The following is a 20,515-nucleotide window of genomic DNA, read 5'->3' on the forward strand; positions in this document are numbered from 1 at the left end:
TTTTTGTTTCCCTTGCCTCAGGAGATGTGTCTCGTAAGTAGTTGCTATGGAAATAGTCCAGCTTCATTCTTCTGCATGTGGCTGTCCAATTTTCCCAACACAATTTGTTGAAGAGACTGTCTTTTTCCCGTTGGATATTCTTTCCTGCTTTGTCGAAGATTAGTTGACCATAGAGTTGAGGGTCCATTTCTGGGTTCTCTCTTCTGTTCCATTGATCTAATGTGTCTGTTTTTGTGCCACTACCATATTGTCATGATGATTACAGCTTTGAAATACAGCTTGAAGTCTGGAGTTGTGATGCCACCAGCTTTGGTTTTCTTTTTCAACATTCCTTTGGCTATTTGGGGTCTTTTCTGGTTCCATGCAAATTTTAGGATTATTTGTCCAACTCTGTGAAAAAAAGTGGATGGTATTTTGATAGGGATTGCATTGAAAGTATAGATTGCTCTAGGTAGCCTATGCTACCTACATTTAGTGGTATTTGTTCTTCAATCCATGAGCATGGAATGTTTTTCCATTTCTTTGTGTCTTCCTCAATTTCTTTCAGGAGTGTTCTATAGTTTTCTGAGGACATATCCTTTTCCTCTTTGGTTAGGTTTATTCCTAGCCATCTCATGGTTTTGGGTGCAATCATAAATGGGACTGACTCCTTGATTTCTCTTTCTTCTATCTCATTGTTAGTGTATAGAAATGCAATTGATTTCTGTGCATTGATTTTATATCCTGCCACTCTGCTGACTCCATGTATGAGTTCTAGCAATTTGGGGGTGGGTCTTTTGGGTTTTTCACATAGAGTGTTAGAGTGAGAGTTTGTTATCCACGACAAGTGAGAGTTTGACGACTTCTTTGTCGATTCGGATGCATTTTATTTCTTTTTGTTGTCTGATGGCTGAGGCTAGGACTTCTAATACTACGCTGAACAACAGTGGTGATAGTGGACATTCCTGTCCTGTTCCTGACCTTAGGGGAAAAGCTCTCAGTTTTTCCTCATGAGATGATATCTGCTGTGGGCTTTTCGAATATAGCACTTATGATCTTGAGGTATGTTCCTTCTACCCCTATACTGTGAAGAGTTTTAATCAAGAAAGGATGCTGTACTTTGTCAAATGTTTTTTCTACATTGAGAGGATCATATCATTCTTGTCCTTTCTTTTATTAATGTAGTGTGTCACACTGACTGATTTGCAGATGTTGAACCACCCTTGCAGCCCTGGAATAAATCCCACCTGGTCATGGTGAATAATCCTTTTAATATACTGTTGGATTCTATTGGCTAGTATCTTGGTGAGAATTTTTGCATCCATGTTCATCAGGGATATTGGTCTGTAGTTCTCCTTTTTGGTGGGTGTTTCTTTGGTTTTGGGATGAAGGTAATGCTGGCCTCATAGAAAGAGTTTGGAAGTTTTCCTTCCCTTCCCTTTCTTTTCTTTTCTTTTTTTTTTTCTTTTTTTTTTTTTGAAATCACTTCAGAAGAATGGGTATTAATTCTTCTTTAAATGTTTGGTAGAATTCCCCTGGGAAGCCATCTGGCCCTGGACTCTTGTTTTTTGGGAGATTTTTGATTACTATTTCAATTTCCTTGCTGGCTGTGGCTCTGTTCAGGTTTTCTATTTCTTCCTGTTTCAGTTTTGGTAGATCATACACTTCTAGGAATGCATCAATTTCTTCCAGATTGCCTAATTTGTGGGCATACGGTTGCTCATAATATGTTCTTATAATTGTTTGTATTACTTTGGGGTTGGTTGTGATCTCTCCTCTTTCATTCATGATTTTATTTATTTGGGTTCTTTCTCTTTTCTTTTTGATAAGTCTGGCCAGGGGTTTATCGATCTTATTAATTCTTTTAAAGAACCAGCAGCTAGTTTTGTTGATCTGTTCTACTGTTCTTTTGGTTTCTATTTCATTGATTTCTGCTCTAATCTTTATTAATTCTCTTCTCCTGCAGGGTTTAGGCTTTATTTGCTGTTCTTTCTCTACCTCCTTTAGGTGTAAGGTTAGGTTGTGTATTTAAGAACTTTCTTGTTTCTTGAGAAGAAACTAAGTTTTTAAATGAATAAAATATTTGGATTGGCCATTCACAGGAAGGGAAATACAAATGGTGAACAAATATTGAAAAGGTACTCAAACTCATTTGCACTTAAGGAAATGCAAATTAAAACCACAATTTAAAAAACACTAAATATTTATCAGTTTTGAAAAACTAGTAAGTCTGACAACAAAAAGCATTGTTAAAGATATGAAACTGCAATTATCATACACTGTTAGTGAGAGTATACATGGGTATAATCAGTTTAGAAATCAGTTTGGCACTATCTGGGAAAGCTAAAGATATATATATCCAATGATCCAACTACTTTTATATAGCTGGAGAAAATGTGTGTGTGTGTGTACCAGAAGATATGTATGACATGTATCATTTAAACATCAATTTATATAGAAAACAAACTGATGGTTACCAGAGGGCAGAAGAAGTGGGGGGAAGGGTTAAACAGATGATGGAGATTAAGGAGTACACTTGTGGTAATGAACAAAGGGTGATGTATGGAAGGGTTGAATCACTATATTGAACACCTGAAACTAACATAATGCTGTATGATAACTAACTGTAACTAAATAAAAACTTAAAAAAATAAATCTATGCATTTCACCAATGTAACAGACGAAAGGAGGAAAATTATATAGTGATCTCAAAAGACACAGTATGTGACAAAAGTCAACATCCACTCATAAACTCTTGGCAACCTAGAAAAGATCTGAAATCTAGGAAGTTTCAAATGTGTATGAATTACAGAATGTAATGCTTACTTTCCAACTTAAATATCCTTTGAACTATTTGGTTTACAAAAATCTAAGACAGTAGTAGTTCAGTGCCAATGTTCCTTAAAGTTGTGCCTGGCTGGCTCACTAGGTAGAGCATGCAACTCTTGATTTTGGGGTTGTGAATTTGAGCCCCATGTTGGGTGTGAACTTACATTAAAGAAAAAGAAAGAAAACTTAAAGATTGTCCCTCTATTTATTAAATCTTTATAATATCTTTTTAACTAAATATATTATGGTAAGAGATTTCAAAGATCAAGGTGGGTTGCCAATAAAATTAAAGTGTTAATACTACTTTGGAAAAAATATCAGTTCCCCCATTAATATATTAATGCACATCCTACAGTCCCTTATCTTTTAATTTACAGACTCTAGGTTTACAGGAAGTATACTCTTACATATGGTAAATTTTGATAGCTCACAAATTGTTTAATTTAGAGTTAAATCTGATTATAACACAGACTTTGGAGTAAAAAAGTCTTGCGTTTAGAGCTTTGATTCTTGGCTTCCTAGCTATGTATAATCTTGGGCAAGGTACTTAATCTGTTTATTTTTCTTCCATAAAACTGGGATAATAATACCCAGGCCACGGTGTGAGGATTAACTGATAAATATAAAGCATCTGGCACTCAATAAATGTTATCTATTATCTTATTTTGGAACCAGGTAAAGTAAATATAAGTTAAATTGCTGCCAGGTGAACTTGGGAGACCCCCAGGCCCAGGGGTCTCATCCCAGCCCATCCCAAAGATGTTGCTAAAGCTTCTTATTCTCAGCACAAGAAAGAATTCAAGGACAGACACAGGACAGCAAAGGAGCAACACAAGCAGGAAAGTTTATTAAAGTGAAAGTACACTCTTGAGATGTGAGAGCAGAAGAGCTTGAGAGAGGGGAGAGAGAGAGAGAGAAAGAACAAAATCACAAATGAAAGGAGAAATAACAACCGACACCAAGGAAATATAAATAATTATGAGGAAATATTATGAAAAATCATATGCCAACAAACTGGACAACCTACAAGAAATGGATAAATTTCTAGAAACATATAACTTCCCAAAACTGAATGAGGAAGAAATAGAAAATTTGAACACACTGATTACCAGCAATGGAATTGAATCAGTAATCAAAAACACTCACCCAAAACAAAAATCCAGGACCAGATGGCTTCACAAGCAAATTCTACCAAACATTAAAGGAAGAGTTAATATCCCTTCTTCTCAAACTATTGCAAAAAATACAAGAGGAAAGAAAACTTCCAAACTCATTCTCTGAGTACAATATCACCCTGACACCAAAACCAGATAAAGACACCACAAAAAAAAAAAAAAAAGAGAACTACAGGGCAGTATCTTCGGTGAACATAGATATAAAAATCCTCAACAAAATACTGCAAACCAAATCCAACAAAACATTAAAATAATCATTCATCATGATCATGTGGGATTTATTCCTGGGATGCAACAATGGTTGAATGTTCCCAAACAAATCAGTGAGAGACAGTACATCAATAAGAAAAAGGATAAAAACCATGTAATCACTTCAATAGATGCAGAAAAAGCATTTGACAAAGTATAACATCCATTCATGATAAAAACCCTCAACAAAGTAGGTTTAGAAGGAATATACCTCAACATAATAAAGGCCTTATATGAAAAACCCACACCTAACATCAAACTCAATGGGGAAAAACTGAGAACTTTCCCCTATGGTTAGGAACAAGATGAAGAAGTCCATTCTCACCATTTTATTCAAAATAGTACTGGAAATCCTAGCCACAGCCATCAGACAACAGAAAGAAATAAAAGGCATCCAAATTATTAAGGAAGAAGTAAAACATTCACTATTGCAGATGACATGATACTATATATAGAAAACTCCAAACACTCCACCAAAAGAACTACTAGAACTGATAAATGAATTCAGTAAAATTGCAAGATACAAAATCAGTGTACAGAAATCTGTTGCGTTTCTATACACCAATAATGAAGCAGCAGAAAGAGAAATTAAGAAAACAATCCCATTTACAATTGCACCAAAAATAATAAGATACCTAGGAATAAACCTAAACAGAGGTGAAAGACCTGTACTCCGAAAACTATAAAACACTGATGAAAGAAATTGAAGATAACACAAAGAAATGGAAAGACAATTCATGCTCACAGACTGGAAGCACAAATATTGTTAAAATGTTATTACTACCCAAGGCAATCTACAGATTTAAAGCATTCCTATCAAAATACCAACAGCATTTTTCACAGAACTAGGATGAACAATCCTAAAATTTGTATGGAACCACAAAAGACCTTGAATAGCCAAAGCAATTCTGAAAAAGAAAACCAAAGCTCAAAGCATCACAATTCCGGATTTCAAGTTACATTACAAAGCTATAGTAATCAAAACAGCATGGTACTTTCACACAAGTAGACACATAGATCAATGGAACAGAATACAAAACCCAGAAATAAACCCATAATTATATGGTCAATGAATATTTGACAAAGTAGGAAAGGATATCCAATGGGGAAAGGACAATCTCTTCAACAAGTGGTGTTGGGAAAACTGGGCAGCTATAAGCAAAAGAAAGAAACAGGACCACTTTCTTATATCATAGACAAAAATAAACTCAAAATGGATTAAAGACCTAAATATGAGACCTGAAACCATAAAAATCCTAGAATTTCTCTGACATCAACCATAGCAACATCTTTCTACATACGTCTCCTGAGACAAGGGAAACAAAAGCAAACAAAACAAAACTGTTAGGATTACATTAAAATAAAGAGCTTCTTTTTGCACAGCAAAGGAAACAGTCAACAAAATGAAAAGGAAACCTATAGAATAGGAGAAGATATTAGCAAATAATATATCCAATAAAGGGTTAGTGTCCAAAATATATAAAGAACTTATACAACTAAACAACTAAAAAAAAAAATAACCCAATTAAAAATGGGTAGAAGACAAGAACAGACATGTCTTCAAAGAAGACATACAAAAGGCCAAAAGACACATGTAGAGATGCTCAACATCAATCATCATCAGGAAAATGCAAATCAAAACTACAATGAGATATCACTTCACACCTGTCAGAAGGGCTAAATTCAATAGTACAAGTAACAACAGGTGTTGGCAAGGATGCAGAGAAAGGGAAACCTTCTTGCACTGCTGGTGAGAATGCAAACTGGTGCAGCCACTCTGGGGAACACTATGGAAATTCCTCAGTTAAAAACAGAACTATTGTACAATCCAGCAATCACACTACTAGGTATTTACCCAAAGGATAAAAAAAAATGCTGATTTGAAGGGATACAAGCACCCCAATGTTTATAGCAGCAATGTCTACAATAGCCAAAATATGGAAAGAGCCCAGATGTCCATCAACAGATGCGATAGATAGATAGATAGATAGATAGATAGATAGATAGATAGATATAGATAGATATAGATTTGGATATATAATGGAATGTTAGTCATTAAAAAGAATGAAATCTTGCCATTTGCAACAACATGGATGGAGCTAGAGAGTATAATGTGAAGCAAAATAAGTCAGTCTGAGAAAGACAAATACTGTATGATTTCACTCATATGTGAAATTTAAGAAACAAATCAAAGGGGAAAAAAAGAGAAAGAGAGACAAACCAAGAAACAGACTGTTAAATATAGAGAAGAAAATGGTGGTTACCAGAGGAGAGGAAGGCGGGGGGATGGGTGAAATAGGTGACGAGGATTAAAGAGTACACTTATCATGATGAGCACTGAGTTATGTATAGAATTGTTCAATCACTGCATTGTACACCTGAAAATAATATAACCCTATATGTTAACTCTACTAGAATTAAAATAAAGACAGTGAGAGTGAGAATGAAAAAGAAAGAATAAGCATGGGAGCTGTGACTCAGGTTTGGGTTTCCATTTTAGTGACAGTTGTTAACGAGGGGGTGGCATATCCATTACTCAGGGCAAGGATTTCTTAGAAGCAGAGTTTGGAGCCCTTTTCCTCCTTAGTTGGTCAGGGGTTTCCTGTCATGGCCCCTGCCATCTTGGATTTGTCTCATCTGATCTGGATTCTTGTGAAGTGCTGCTAGGACAGGCTCTGAGTTTCCAGACAGCTGGCCATGACTTCTTTGGTGGCCTCTAGGCTTCCTGCTAGAACCTAATTAAATGCCTACTCCAACAAAATAAACAATGGCTTTATATTCCACCATTACTGATAGTCTGAATGCTGTGTAACATGGAGAAGAATAGGGCAGACAAGTGAAAAAGAAAGTGCATGATGCTAGGTAGCAAATCATTATACTATTTTTCCTTTTATTTCTCTTTATAAAGGAGTTTTTTTTTAATGATTTTATTTGTTTTAGAGAGAGAGGGAGGGGGAGAATGCAAGGAGAAGGTGGGGATGGGGGGGCAGAAGAGGAGGGAGGGGCAGAGGGAGAGAATCTCTAGCAGACTCGGAGCATGAACCCTGAGATCATTACCTGAGCAAAACCAAGAGTCAGACGCTTAACCGACTGAGCCACCAGGTGCCCCAATATTTCTCCTTTTAAATGACCTTTGAAACATTAGGGCTTGCATTGTAAGCTGATATACATTACTGAAAGAACAAATGACTATATTATCATTCGCTGTGCATTTAATTTTATATCTACATACAAGGTCTACACAATTCTTCATAAATTAATATAATTCCTGTTTCGTGACAAGTGACTTAGTTAACTTCTGCTCATTTTCTCTATAAATTAATGCTTTCAGTCCTGCATTGTAAGCAGAATTATTGCAAAGCTAGAGAAAGTAGGAAATTTAAAAATTCTAAGATTTAATAGTTGTGGCTTATCTAATCTCAAATTTTAAAATTACTCAGCTAAGTATAAGAAGACTACTTCCAAATGATTATGTCTAAATAATTTCAGCTCCAAATGACTTCACATGTAATAAATATGCCACTTATTCCCTATTATTTAGTGTCCGCAGCAATAAAATAAGAAATGATTACTTACACTTGGTTCTATCACAGAAATTTTGTGAAGTTAAGCAATGCGAAAATACTTAGAAATAAAGTGAATAACAAACCCTATCTCATGAGGGAAATATAAACAGCACATGAGATATTGTATATATTATGGGTTTTTCTACAAACTATACATTTCACATTAATATTATTATTACTATAAAGCATTAACCCAATACAATAGTATCTAAAGGGAAAATTAATATAGGAAGTCAGAGTCTAGAGTAGATTTTTATAATATATGCAGTAGTCAATTTTCATAATGTATGCAGTAATATATTTAATAGTAAATATATTATGGGGTGCCTGGCTGGCTCAGTCCATAGAGCATGTGACTCTTGATCTCAGGGTCACAAGTTTAAGTCCAACTGTGGGCACAGAGGCTACTTAAAAAAAAAAAAAAGTATATGTATTACTACATAAATATAGTGAATGCTGATGCAATATTTCACAAAATGGCATCCTCTCCACTTGCTTTGTATCTATGAAATTTTAACTATTTTATTCATCTGCAGCAATCTGAATTATTTTCCTCCTTCTTTTCAGTTTACCATTCTAGTTTTTAAGTATAAATGTTTCCCAGTGTGCCCTAACACAGACTTAAGAAGAGAAAAAAAGAAGGAATACTTTCCCACTAAACTGTTTTTACCAACTATCTGGCCCTCCTAAAACTCATTACCCATCATTACCATCATTAAACAAATGAATCTGTGCTGTTCACCCTTAAATACAGTACAAGGAATTGCTTTTGTGAAGTCACTTGATCACGAATCAACATCTCTTGTGACCTCCAATTTGGGATTTAATCACTTTCTGTCTTAATGTATAGCATGTGTCTTTGAATAGTCCTCTATAATGCAGGAGTCTCTCTATTTGAGCTGCTCAGGCAGATTGCTATCTCTTTAATATTCCCCTTTGGACTTCTTAACATGAATTTTCTTAACATGTGCATCACAAAACTTTCCAGTTGAACCATTATAAACATACCCCCAAAATTTAGTGAACATTTTTGGTCATTTCTGTATGATTCAGTAGCAAGTAGAGTATTAATTTAAATTGATCAACATGATGAAATTTATTTTGTTTGGGGATCCAGATTTATACTTAATGTAATTTTCCACTGTCATGACTAGAATTTCACCTATGTTCTGTTTAATTTTCAATCTTCATATCAGAACAAATTATTTTATAATCTTAGGTACCCACTAAGTCATTTGGTACTTACGTGTGATTCCAATGTTGGCTATTTATTAAATGCCCTTTTCAAAAAAATCTATTTAAAAAATGTGTTTTTTAGGCTTTAGATTCAGATAAACTGGGGGAAATTATTTAATTTTCTGCCTTTTCCAGATAAACTGGGGGAAATTATTTAAACACTTTGAATCTCAGTGTCTTCATCTAAAAAACGGGGATAATAATACCTTCCTTATAACATATCAAACCCCTAATTCCTTACAACTCACCCATTCCTTGCAAGGATGAATCTGAAAAATGAAAATTCATTTCACTGTGTTGGGACAATTGGTTACTTAAAAAAAAAACTCCATTTAAACTTTACTTGTACTCTATACCAAAATAAGTTCAATATATGGGGAAAAAAGACTTAAAAGCTGTAAGAAATTTTAGGTAAATATTTATTTGCTGTCTAAAGGAGAAGGACTAAGCATAGGACTAAGCATTTTAATTACCAAATTAAAGGGCAAACTAGGAAAAGGGAAAAGGAACTATTTATGGACAGAGTTAATACATTTAATATATAAAATATGTTATTATTCCACATGCCTTGGGGAAAAAATGAGGTAGAACTAACATATAGACACAGTAAGAAATCAGAGACAAAAATACACAGGTACAATAAAAAACAAACTATGACACTTCTGTATAATAAAGAATTTAACTCACCTTTGTCTTTGGTTCCTGGGAGTGAACTAAGTTTCTAGAATTTTCCAAGTAAAAGGAATGTCTCTATTATTCATGAGCCCTTTGGATCACATCTGAATTCATGCAAATGATGTTACTCATGGTGGGCCCTAGATAACTTCAGGATAGTTCAGGATAGCTGGTCAGGCCTGAAAGACCAACCATGCGATTAGAAGGTTGGGGCTTTGCGTCACATGGTATCAACCCAATCTCCTGACCCTGGGAAAAGGAGGGGGCTGGAGAATGAGTTCCATCACAGACCAATGATTTAATCAATTTTATCTATGTAATTAACTCCAATAAAAGCTCCAGTCATGAAGCTCAGTGGTCCTTCCTGGTTGGTGAGCACATTGATATGATAGGAGGGCGAAGTGCCCTGATTCCATGAGGAAAAGGTAAGGGAACCTCTGCATTCAGGACTCTTCCAGACCTCGCCTTAAATGTCTCTTATTAGGCTGTTTCTGTCTTGTAACCTTCTAATAAACTGTAATTGTTAAGTATAGTTCTGAGTCATTCCAGCAAATTATCAAACCTTCAAAGGTCATGGGATTGTCCCAGATTTGTAGGCAGCTGGACAGGCAGGTGGCCTGGGGACCCCACTTTTGACTGGTGTCTGAAGTAGGGGCAGTCTTGTTGGAGACCATGCCTTTAAATTTTGCGTGGTCTGTGCTAACTTTGGGTGATTAGTGCCAGAATTGAATTGCAGTATACCAGCTGGTATCAGAATAAACATTAATTACATAAGATATATTAAGAGATGCATGAAAGAATGGTTGCCAAAATATTAATGGTGGTTATCTCTGGACTGATTTCAGGTGATTTTTATTATTTTGAAAACATCTTTCATATCTTAATCAAATTTTTTATTATGATCATGTGTCCTATGTATAATGAGGGAAAGGATGCTTCTTATATTGTGGGGAGAAAAAGAAAGCTCTTGAAGATATACTGTTAGGTAAAGAAACTAAGATTCTGAATAGTAGGTATTATATGATCCATTTACATTTATACATATATATGTATATATATATATATCCATGTATATATATATACATATTGAAAGAATATGGAGATATGTACATATTAATAGAGTAAGTATGGGAATACTGTATTCTAAAATGCTATTGATAATGGTTATCTATAAGGAAGTGTGTCAGGGAGGAAGTAATTTCCTACATGTATTTCCATATTTGAATCTTTTACAACCAGAGATCTACTCAAGTAATAAAAGAAAAACAATGATCGCATAAACATGTTTTTAAAAAATAAACAAAAGACTAAAGAGAGAAAGATAGGATTTATGAGCATAACATAACACAGGATTCACATTGGGCAGTTCCTTCACTGATTTACACCTCATCCTAAGGGAGTCAGCTTTCCCCATCTCTCTTCTGCTTTTCCCTAAATGTTTTTCATTGACTTTAATAAATCAGATGATTCAAAGATCTAAAAAAATATATTTAAAAATGAAAAATAAAAAAAGAAATGTTTTTTAGCATTTTTAAAAAATTCAAGGCCAACAGAAACTGATTTTTTAACTGAATTGCAATGTAAAAATGGGCTAGTGAAAATATTATATTTCACATAAAAAATATATATGAAAAACAGCTCACTAATAAAAAAGGTTAATTTCAACAAAAGTAAGGTATTTAAAATTAGAAAGTCTTTAAATTACCATATTTAATTCTCATGAGGATGTGATTAAATGCACAATCAAAAATTACTTTGAGATAGACAAACAATATAACACTTATGGAAAAAAATTTGATAATATTACAAAGAGTAAAAATGCTTATGCTTTTATTTATTTGTTTTTAAAGATTTTATTTATTTATTTGACAGAGACACAGCCAGTGAGAGAGGGAACACAAGCAGAAGGAGTGGGAGAGGAAGAAGCAGGCTCCCAAAGGAGCAGGGAGCCCGATGCGGGGCTCGATCCTAGAACCTGGGATCATGCCCTGAGCCAAAGGCAGATGCTTAACGACTGAGCCACCCAGGTGCCCCTGCTTATGTTTTAAACAGTTATTTTATATGTGGGAACCCAAACCAAAAACATGGCAGTCAGAGATGCAAAAAACGACTTTTATACAAAAACCATTTGGCATTAATAATATTGAAAATATTTAAATGTTCAACAATCTGGGGATGAATAAAATAGATTTGAAGAACATGTTATGCAATATTATGCACCAATTAAAAATAATTTTGAAAAAACCTTCAATACAATGTAATGTTCATGTTTTTAAAAAGCAGGAGTTATAACTGCATATGATCCAAATTATGTTTATAGAAGACCAATTACAGTAGTCCTCTCTTATCCATGGGAGAAATGTTCTGAGACCCTCAATGGAGGCCTGAAACCATGGATAATACTAAACCCTATACATGCTGTTTTTTCCTATACATACCTATGATAAATTTTAACTTATAGATTAGGCACAGTAAGAGATTAACAACAACTAGCAATAAAATAGAACGACTACAACAACGTTTGCACTCTGAAAATTACCTTGATCAAATAGGAACCAAACCTGTAAAACTTATATACCAGAAAATTTAATGATACGGAAAGGGGGTTAAAAAAAAAAAAAAAGATTTCCTACCTATAAAATCTTCACCAGACCCACTTAGTGAACAAGTTGTTCCATTTAATAGCTTTTTATTACTGTTCTGCATCCAGTCCCTGTTGACAAATACTCCTGTCATATTATCAACATATTTGTAAGGCCCATGTGGATAGTTGCCACAAGTCCTGGGCACCACACGGCCAAGCTATTTCAGAGGACCACTGAATTCTATCATTCAACTTCAGTCCTCAGGTTGCAGAGGAAGAAATCAAGGGCCAGAGAAATGAAGTGATTCACCTAAGATAATTCAACTAAGTAAGTGGCAGATCTAGTCCTCTGTTTCTACTACTTCACAACAACTTTAGATATCTCACCAACTACATAACAGCACCCATTGCTGAATTTCACACTGCAGTTATTTCCTGTGAAAATACTTTCAGCCAAAGGGTATACACAAAAATTGAAGAATTAATTGGACATAAAATTTCAGGGCAGGTTTAGGAGAAATTATACAGCTAAAGGTTGTAACTAAATGAAATTCATGATCATTTAAAACCCACTCTTCCTCCTTTATATTTTTTAAAGTGGAAATGGGTAAAGCTCTAGCTTCTGTACTTGCTACTACAGAGGTAAAATCTATGGAACTGTAAACTCTAGTGTAATTAAAAATTAAAATGATCTCAGTGTTTCCATGGAAATAAAAAGACTCGATGAATAAATAATCACTATTATGCAACTGATACAGAAGTCTGTTACTCTGAAAGCCACAAATTGTTTTATAGCTACCACAAGCTAGATGTTGTTTTGTTCTTTCCTATATCCTTTGGTTAAATTCTTCTTGAAGAATATCAAAGCATCACAATGTATTTTCAAATGCTAATCAAACGTGAAAAGAGAGGAAGGGTCTTCTTAAGATAGTTAATATATTTATATAATTCTACTCATCTTTTTAAAGGCATAATTTATTACTGCCACCTAACCAAATTTTAGGTAAAAGCAAAATAAGTAAAAAAGTTTAATGCTTATTAAAAATTGAATAATGTCTAAAAAAGATAAAAATTGAGAGTTCAAAGTAGTTGGTTTAAAAAAGACTAGAAAATGGGCACTTGGGTGGCTCAGTTGGTTGAGTGTTTGCCCTCCGGACATGGTCATGATCTTGGGGACAGAGGGGAGCCCGCTTCTCCCTCTCCCTCTGCCCCTCCCTGCCTTGTGTACTCTCTCTCTCATAAATAAATAAAATCTTTAGAAAAAGAAAGAAAGAAAGACTAGAAAGCAAAAGAAAGTTTTCTGAAATATTTTTATAATCAAGTGTAAAAATCTGATATGCCTCACTTGTAGGGGAGCATTATAGATAAACATGGTTTATTAAGGGCCATTCAGACTGGACTTACCACCTGTTATTGTAATGTCTCTTGGACACCTCTGTTACAATACACTGTATACATTAAATATGTATTTGTTAACTAAGGGACTGAAGAGATTGCTTTAATTAGCAACAAATCTAATCTGAGATACTCCCTGCCCCAATATTTCCTCACAGGTTCCAAAGTGGACTCAATTTACCAGTTATAAACATTCTTGGTGTTCCCTTTATCTTCTTAGATGTATTATTTCCTGCTCTAGCTAACCTGAATGATGGAGGGCCTCAGGGCTAGATCCCAGGCATTCTTCTCTTCTTCACCTGCATTTTTTCCCTCAGGTGATCTCTCTGTTCTCTAGTTTCTCATTACCATCCATATGTTGATAGATCACAAAAATGTTTATCTCCAATCCTGACCTCTAGATTTACAACTCTAAGTGTCTACTTAACATTTCCATTTGGAAGTCAAAACTAACCAGGTTCAAAAAAGAGCTCTTGCTTTTCTCTTCTGAATCTACTCCTCCCCTCAGTTTTCCTCAACTCAGTAAAATTCCCTACCATTCACACAGTTGCTCAAGGCTAAAACCTTGGCTGGAGTCATTCTTTATACTTTCCCTTCCTTCACATACATTCCCACATGTCCTCCCAACAGCCAACCAGTCAGCAAGTCCTGATGATTCTATCTGCAAAATATATCCTGAATTTGTCCATTTCTCTTTGCCTCTCACTATCACTTTAGATTCCAAATCACCTAAGCTCTCACCTGTGCCGTTCCAATAACCTAATTGCTGGCCCCATTTCCATTCATGTCCCTCTATAACACATTCTTCTACAACACAGAAACCCAGGTATATCACTCCTAAAATAAAAATCCTCTAATGGGTTTTGTTTTACTCAGAATGAAACTGATACTACCATTACCATGGACTCCAAGGCCTCTGTACTTTTCTGACCTTATCTCATACCACCTTCTCTATTGCTTCTAAGCTAAAACCACACTGGCCTTTCTGTCCTTTAATACCTTTTTTCCACCTCAAGGCCTTTGCATTTACTGTGCCTCCTACCTGTGAGGCTCTTCCCTCTGCTTTTTGAATGATGGTTCCTTTTCATCTGTTGAGTGCTATCTCTATAAAAATACCACTACAATAACCTGTTGATAAAACAAAACTAAGTTTTTTGCTTATTGCAGTAAGGAGAATACTACCTTGACAGATCTTAGCAGTGTCTGAGGAGGAAGGGCAAAGGTGAGATATTTATGAGGTTTGGGGGGGGGGGTGATCTAACTTCAGTTCTTCAATGGAAGGGTCTCATTAGTATTGAGTAAGTCTGCAAGGCTGATGGGGAAATCTCAAGTCAAAGAGGCCTCCTTCTCACAGGAATGGGACCATCTTTGTACTTCTGCTGTCTCAGCCGTTGTCTGGGAGCAGCCTGTGGGAAGCACAGCTTCTGCTCAAGCACCATGGTAGATCCAGAACATAGCACCTGGGACCATCTGTCAATTACTCCACCTGCAGCAGGAGCTCTGAGCGGCTCATTTTCATAGCTGCCATGGCCTACCTCTTGTGCTGAACAGATTTCTCTCTTCCCACAGGTCAGAGTGTGGGTGTTCCGTGGTTCTTCTGGGTCCATCTTCCTGAGGAAAAACTCAGAAGGAACCTCTGACACTCTAGTTTATATTTGGAGTTCCAACTGGTATTCATGCTCTCCCACTTCCAGTAGTTATTCTAATAACTATAATCACCCTCAGCTGTTACCCGATCAGGTCTTGGAGGCTTACTGGTGGTATTGATGTAGAAACGATGCTGGGGTTCGGGGCCGACGGCCAAGAAAGAATTCTTTGGATGTCTTTGGTCAAAAAGGTGGTTTTATTAAAGCACAGGGACAGGACCTGTGGGCAGAAAGAGCTGCACTGGGGTCATGAGGAGTGGCGATTATATATTTTCAAGTTGGGAGGGGGTTAGGGATAGTTTAAGTATCTAAGAAATTTTGGAAACAAGGTTTCCAGGGCCTTGATGGGGCTAGCTGTTGTTAGGAAAAGGTCATCTATTACTGTCCAATAAAACCTTAGTCATGAGACTGTTCAGATGTATATCTGACTGCCAACATATATCTTGGGGTGTAGAGATAAAGGAAGCTTCCAAAGGAATTTTTATATGTTAAAGGAGACTTACAGGATCCTGAGGGTCAGGCTAACATTGCCTTTTGCCCTTAGCAAAGTATTAACATGGAGGCAGCTGAGTTCCTAGAGGAATGTCACTCCGCCTGTTTCAAGGACTTGTCGATGGGCTGTTAAGTAGTAAGGAAATTCAAATTTTCTTTTGCCTTTGTTTCTCACATCAGTATGACTCAAATCTTCATTCCTGAGGAGCCCGAGCAATCATATTCTTATCCTGACACTGCTGCACGCATCCATTCACAGTTACAATGGGGCATGGAAACACAAAAGGTGCCCAAATGAATCATCTGGGTTCCACCTGCAGTCCCCCTGCTCCACGTCCTCCTGCTGATCTGGGCTGATCACCCCTGGCTGATGCCTCTTCTTCCCTCTTGGTGCCTGGATACAGGCACGTCAAAGTGCACTGACAGCAGCCTTATCTTATAGTTGAATAAAAACTTTGTGTTCCCCCTGGCAAGAGTATGCTCTCTTTGGGGACCAGAACCTCCAACCCTACAGAGCCCAGAATTAAAAGGATGGGAAGCATAAAATCTCCCAGTGCATCATCAGGGCTACCCCTGCTTCTGTCCCTTGGTGACTGGACCCATGTATTCTTCCTGTCAGGAACACAGCAACATACAGAGTTCTCTGAAGGAAGGCATATATTACGTCTTCAAGGATGGCACCCATCCTCTCAGGATGTTGCCTCTGAGTTAATGCTGAAGCATTAAGATGCCTGGGTGGCTCAGTTGGTTAAGTGTCCAGCTCTTGATCTCAGCTCAGGTCTTGATCTCAAAGTCATGAATTCAAGCCCCGCACTGAGCTCCACACTGGGTATGGAGCCTACTTAAAAAAAAAAAAGAAATCCAAAAGCATTTTCACTTCCTGTAAATCTGTATCTATTTTTATTGTATTGTATTGTATTGTATTTTAAGTAAGCTCTAGGCCCAACGTGGGGCTTAAACTCACACACTGAGATCAAGAGTTACATGCTCTACCAACTAAGCCAGCCAGGAGCCCCAATCTATATCTATTTTTAAATATATAAGAACAGCAGTAAAATAAAACTAGTGACCAATGTTACTCATTTTTTTCTTTAGATTTTGTCCGAATATTCAAAGATTATGTATTAATTAACTCAGTTTAACCTTTGTCTAAGGTCTTTAAATTAGCTAAGGAACTAGAAATAACCATTTTAATTAAATATAAATTTTTTTTAAAAAGATTTTATTTATTTGAGAGAGAGAAAGAGAGGGAGCACACAAGCAGGGGGGAGGGGCAGACTCCCCACTGAGCAGGGAGCCCCAATATGGGGCTCAATTCCAGGATCCTGGGATCATGACCTGAGCTGAAGGCAGACGCTTAACCGACTGAGCAACCCATTGGCTCCAAATATAAAGTTCTTAAGAATTTTGATATTATAGAAGTAAGATGATAAACTTTCAGAAGATGCCTATCATTACAATTTTATCTAGTTAATCATGACTCCAAATTTTTGTAAGCATAATTTGTAAAAATAATGATAATAATTTGTCTCATAAAACCAATGCAAGAAATATATAAAGCTTAAATTATGAGATGTTCAATCTTCTTGTATAAACTAGCATATAGTGCTGACATTAAAGTCAGGAAGATAATTGTTTTTTGATCCTTTAAGCCAGTATGATGAACTCACTTGAATTTGTCCAATGATTCCTCTATCAGGAATATTTTATGAACATTTTCTGCATGATATATAAACTTAGCATTCATAAATGAAATTATAAAAACTCTTTAAATCCTGGTTCAAAGCCCTTCATCTTGGAATCAAGGTTTTTTCTTCTTTTCTTGCAGTTTTTTTTAAAGATTTTATTTATTTATTTATTTATTTATTTATTTATTTATTTATTTAAGCAAGAGATGAGAGCACGGAGCATGAGGGAGCATGGGAAGGAGCAAAGGAAGGGGGACAAGCAGACTCTGAGCTGAACACGGAGCATGAGGGAGCATGGGAAGGAGCAAAGGAAGGGGGACAAGCAGACTCTGAGCTGAACATGGAGCCCAACATGGAGCTCTATCTCCTGACCCTAAGATCATGACCTGAGCCAAAATTAAGAGTTGACGTTCAACTGACAGAGCCACCCAGGTGCCCCTTTTCTTGTAGTTTTAACCAGAAATATCTCTTAAAAGCAATTTTGAAGAAAAAGAAACACAACACAGCCTAATGATTTTTCTATTTTAGAATTCTTCATTAGATGTTCCTAGCTTGAGTATATAATGACAGAATAATTGTTTTCATCAATTAATCTTTAATGTTTCCCTAGGGAGGGAAAAGAAGAGGAATAGAAATTAAAAATGAGAGGGAGCCAGTTAAAGTCAAATACAAAATTATCATTGTAAAAGACTAATTATGTCTCCTGAATTAAAGAGAGGGGAAAGTTTAAATGTAGGGAAGTGTAGATGCATAACATACATGCACACAAAAGAGGATGAGGGAGAGGGAGGGGGAGTCAGTCATTACAGCTGGTTTAAACATTAATTCAGGCCCCCTGACAATTTGATTTATATGACAAAAAATGCCAGTAATTGTTAATACTTTAAGTATAAAAAGGAGAGGTTTATTTCTTATATTAAAGTGATCTTTCTCTTTTAGAGTAATAAAACTATCTCTTTATGGGGTATTTTGAAGGAAAGGAGAAAAGTCAGAAGGAGAGACAGAACAGAGGGAAATAGAAAAATATGAGGAAGTGGAACAGAAGAAGAAAGGACATCATATTCAAATAGTGATTTGAAAGGATTTAGAAAAGACAGTTCTAAATTTTTCACATTTTTCTCTTGCCTTTGCCAAAGAATCTTTTAAGGAGGCAATTTCATAATCCCTTCAATTTATTTTGGAATTTTCCTCTTGCCTTAAAATGTAGATAACTGTATGTTTGGGATATTGCTTTCTTTTCACTTCAAAGTACCTCCCCAAATGAACAATTTTGTTTATATCAGAAGTCCCCTCCCCAAAACCAATTGTAATTCCAAATAATTCTTCTATCATTTAGAAAGCAAACAAGACCCATTTTGATTCTAGCATAAACACATTTAAGATGTGGGAGTCCAGTCCAGAATGGCTACAGAACCAAACTAAAGATAAACCTATGAGCCTGACAACTTTTAGCCAAATGTGAACCTTGAATCTTGGGGACCCCCTCTTAAAGAGAAACAGACTTTCACGGACAAAACAAAGCAAGAGTGGGCAAAATTCTCCTAAACATTCATAGATGACTTGAGACAGTTTTTCCAAAGGATGGCAGTCTGAAGAGAAACCTTCTGAACCTATAAGTTTACGCCCGTCTTCATCCCTATGAACTTCCTCTTATAGATGCACAATGAAGAAATGATAAGGACAAACAGTAGTATTGACAGTAATAATGCAGATTTCTACCAAATATAAGTTTTTCAAACCTGATCAATCAACTCTTTAAAAAGAGTTTATTCCTAGATACCATTCTCAAGCTAAACAAAACAAACTAAACTTAGCATTTGGAGTATTTGATGAAAAAATTAGAAATCAGAGCTCAAACCCAACATGAACTTACCTCACCACTGTCATTGGAGAGACCCTGTGCAGGAGGCTCAAAAGGCCTCAGAAAACATGCTGTTTCCAAGGTGACCAGATTTTGATAAGATCTCCAAGACCGTCAACTGCTGGCTTCTTTAAAATACCTCCAAAATAACCTGTTGATAAAGCAAAACTGAAGTTTTTGCTTACTGCAGTAAGGGAGAATACTAACTGGATAGTCTTAGTATCTCACAGGGGAAGTCAGAGGTGCAATATTTATGAGTTCTGGGATCTATTTTAAGATGAGTTGCAAGGCGGAGGATCTGATTGGAATTACACAAAGTTTATACATAATACGTTTTTGATTGGACACTGGGAGGTGAGAGTTTGGAAGTGATTCTTTCACAATCTTTTGCCTTCTTAGACTAATGTATTATTCCATCCATAACCTGAACTGCTAGCTAGCCTGGAACTTCTTTGATTTATAATGTTTTTTCCTTTGTTTGAATTGAAAGTACTTATCACACCATTTTATAACTAGTTGATTAAAAAACTGTCTGTCATGGGGTGCCTAGGTGGCTCAATTGGTTAAGCGACCGGCTCTTAATTTCCGCTCAGGTCATGATCTCAGGGTAGTGAGATCCAGTCCCATGTAGGGCTCCCAGCTCAGCAGGGAGTCTGCTTGAGATTCTCTCCCTCTCCCTTTACCCCTCCCCCTGCACATGTGCTCTCTAAAATAAATGAATCTTAAAAAAACAAACAAACAAAAAACTGCCTGCCACTATACTGTGAGTCCCTATAGGGCTAGGATTAGGTTTTATTAATCTTTCATACAGCCAACAGGTAACAGTGTCTGATTCTCAATAAATACTCAGCCACTGCTGATCATGATTGGACAAAAACACACAAACATGCTGACTAATCTGATTTCCAATTTATGAACATGAACCTTAAATGAACACTTAATCAAGTAGGCCCATTAATATTATATTTCCCTTGCCTAATTACTTTCATACTAGCTTTTCTCCTCAACATGCTTCCGCACACACCCATCTTCACAGTTACCTGAAGGCCTTGCTGCTTATTTCACTGAGAAAATTGAAGCAATCAAGAGAATTTCCACACTCTCACTTGTACCCACCTACCAGCATCTTTACCCATGTAG

The 20,515-nt window shown here is 36.1% G+C and overlaps 1 protein-coding gene across 8 annotated transcripts in view; it reads right to left on the minus strand.

The window, feature by feature from the left end:
* The window catches only part of CARF (calcium responsive transcription factor), a 100,631-nt gene that overhangs the window by 18,817 nt on the left and 61,299 nt on the right, over positions 1–20,515 (minus strand). For all 8 annotated transcript variants that reach the window (XM_008687379.2, XM_040641859.1, XM_008687377.2 and 5 more), the window contains 2 exons: positions 19,388–19,526; positions 9,722–9,888 (listed from right to left, as the gene is read on the minus strand). The gene's annotated coding sequence lies outside the window, so the exon portion shown is untranslated. The remainder of the gene's footprint in view (positions 1–9,721; positions 9,889–19,387; positions 19,527–20,515) is intronic.

This window comes from Ursus maritimus, unplaced genomic scaffold (genome assembly GCF_017311325.1).
Source record: "Ursus maritimus isolate PB19 unplaced genomic scaffold, ASM1731132v1 scaffold_1, whole genome shotgun sequence".
Taxonomy (NCBI): domain Eukaryota; kingdom Metazoa; phylum Chordata; class Mammalia; order Carnivora; family Ursidae; genus Ursus; species Ursus maritimus.